Source organism: Vitis vinifera, chromosome 18 (genome assembly GCF_030704535.1).
Source record: "Vitis vinifera cultivar Pinot Noir 40024 chromosome 18, ASM3070453v1".
In the NCBI taxonomy this organism is placed as follows: Eukaryota; Viridiplantae; Streptophyta; class Magnoliopsida; order Vitales; family Vitaceae; genus Vitis; species Vitis vinifera.
This window is the reverse complement of record NC_081822.1, coordinates 34,133,858-34,137,073: the sequence shown is the minus strand read 5'-3', so window position 1 is coordinate 34,137,073 and position 3,216 is coordinate 34,133,858.

Below are 3,216 nucleotides of genomic sequence, written 5' to 3'. Positions count from 1 at the left end.
TAACTTTGCTGTCTTGAAGTACTGGCTCCTTCATCACCCCCGCACAAGCCTTGTACAAGCTACAGCATAGAGAAACGAATTAGTAAAGAGAAAAAGCTAGACTTACCCGCATTGGCTGGATTAGCCTTAATCAACCGACTCAGATGCAACGCTGCTCACTGCCCCACCTTTTTGCAATTGCTGGCCAGTAAATATTTCTCAGCTATTTCGGCCTTTTAGAGGTCTTTGGCAGAGAAGATACAGATGGGATTATGGTTGCCACCCCATGAGGAAATCAGCTGCTCTAGCATTAATCTTCCAATCCTGAAAAAAAATAAAAATAAAAATAAAAATAAAAATAAAAATAATTGCTCTTTTTCACTAGTCTATGCCACCAAATTTAACCCATGAATGAGTTGTTAATTGAAGGAAAATAAAAGTAACAAAATAACAAACACATATTTTTCATGATTGTTAGAAAATGGCTTTATTTTTCCTGATTCAAAGAGAAGAAGATTGAATACTTGGTTTCAATTGCACTGATGACTGACGCATACAATGAAAAATTATGTTGACTATCATGTGGGAATTCCTTGAAAATTCTTCAAATAGAAATCCGTGGAAATTTCATGTTTCTTTCACACTTTTTAATTCTAAAGATTCTCAAATTCAAACTAGTATCGATTTCAAATCATTTGTATAAGCATCTATGTTCACAAATTCCTCTTATTATATTATTTTTTCAATAATTAGATAACAAAAAAGGCGGCCTTGGAATAGATGTCAAGTGAACTCATTGGAATAAATATTATAAAAGGAAACAAAAAAAATTACAAAATAAAGATACATCTCAATTATAAAATTTCATTTTTCTCGAAATCTTTTACTTTTTGGGAATAACATATAACTTAAAGAAAAGAAGATGAAATTTTTTAAAAATAATTAATTATTACTTCGCTATAATTTCTATAAGCATCTATGTTCATAAATTTCTTTATGATATTATTCTTGCAATAATAAATTTAAGAACATGTTACTAAGCTTTGAAAAAAATTTGAAGGAAAAAAATATAACGTTTTACTAGTAGAATACCCAATGAATAAAATTTAATGAGGATACTAAAAAATATCCTTTTTAATTAAAGGATGTGGGGCTGGCTGTTTGATCCCATGCACATGCACTTGAGTTTGGAATGGTGGACCTTACAACTTGGGCAATGCATCCTATGGTTTAAATTTGAGCAAACAATTTTTATATAATAATAAAATGAAATATAAAAATAAAAATTTAATAAATTTATTATTTTTAATTAGTTTTGAATGCCCCTCAAGCTATTTGAATGCTATTCCTTTTTCTCTTTGCATTTCAATCCTTGCCTATGACTTTTAATTCTTAACACATCTTAATTTCATATATTAGACATTCCGGGTCATTGGCTCTACCAACACCAAATATATATATACCTTGAAATTCACTAACTTTGAAGTGGTCAAAATTTGATTTAAGAAGAATAAGACCCAAGAAAATATGATGCATTAGAGTCATCAATAAGAAATGATATAAAATTATTAATTTCAACTAATACATCAATAATAATATTACCAATGAAAAAGTTATCCATGGTTTTACTTGGTATATTTTAAAATATTATAGATGAAGTTTAGATATATACATGCCACTCGATTTAGTGAAAGTAGAATTATGAAGGAATAAGGTTAGGTATATTAACAAAAATTCCTAAATAGAATGTTTGATTACCATCGTAACTTGATTAAAGGATCTCAACCATCCACACTAATGAATTTATCTTAATTTATATATTTGGATGAAACCCATCACATGATGAATACAATCTTAAGAGCCTTTAAAATTTATGGTTAGATTCTAATAAAAAAATGGTTATTGAACTAATAATTCGATGTGATTCAATAACAAAACATAGCAATCCTTTAAAAAATAAGAAAAATTCCATGTGACATTTAAGTTACTTATTGATGTAAATCATTATCCAAAAAATTAAAATTAAAAAGATAAATGGTGCATGTAAAACCTCCAAAACTTTCATCCCTCAAATGAAAGGTCTTCCTCAGAAAACGTATTGAAGCAATGTCATTGGCTCAATTATTTTTAGACGATAGAAAATAAAATATATGAATATATTTAGTGTAAAATTATTCAATGAAAAATAACATTAGTGCAAAATTATAAAATATACTTCAATAGGGAACATGGCATTTGATTGTAGCTCCTGAGGAAACTACACTTTTAACCATTATCTACGGGATGCATATGAATTTGGTTTAGTAAAAGCTTAGAGGAATTTTATCAAATTTTGTGAAAAACCTTTTTCTTTTACCATAGTCGTGATCATGATAGGAATTTCTATTTTTATATTTATTTATTAATAAAAATAATTATAATTGAAGACCTTTGATCAGATATTTTCCCACTTTAATGACTTGGGTTCAACAAGTGTTGATTTTAGAAAAATAAAATAAAATAAAACTCTTAAAAGATACTATTCTTCTTTGGAAAAATTGAATGGTAACAAACAAGAACAAAAAAATGTTGCAAAATAAATAATTAAAAAATAAATAAAAGATTGCATTTACAGGTATTAGTAAAATCTAAAAGAGAAATGTGAAAAATTTTAAATGAATAAGAGTTATAAGAGAATTATTATTGACTCTTGACTCTACCAAACCAATTCATTTGGTCCCACAAAAGAGGAAGTTCAATCCCACTATCATCCAATAGTTTAAAAATAATTAAAAACAAAAAATCACACAAAAATTAATGATTCATGTCAAACCCACTATGCAAGCACCATCTTAGAAGTGAGCCTCACAAATGAGCCTCACAAAAATTTAATAATAATAACATATAGCTGTGGCTAACTCCAAAATGCAACTATATTATATATATCATTTAGTGGGGGTCAAAAACAAGATGCAGCTGTAGGAACCATTTGCTGACCTTTACTGTGGCTGCTACTGTTGCTTTGACTTTTGTTGCAATTTACATGTGGTTGAGCTATAGCTGTGGCCAACTCTAAAATGCAACTATATGCTATTTAGGGGGGGTAAAAAACAAGATGCAGCTGTAGGAACCATTTGCCACACTTTACTATGGCTGCTACTATTGCTTTGACTTTTGTAGCACTTTGCCTATGGTTGACCTATACCTGGGGCAACTCCAAAATGCAACTATGTGCCATTTAGTGGGGGTCAAAAACAA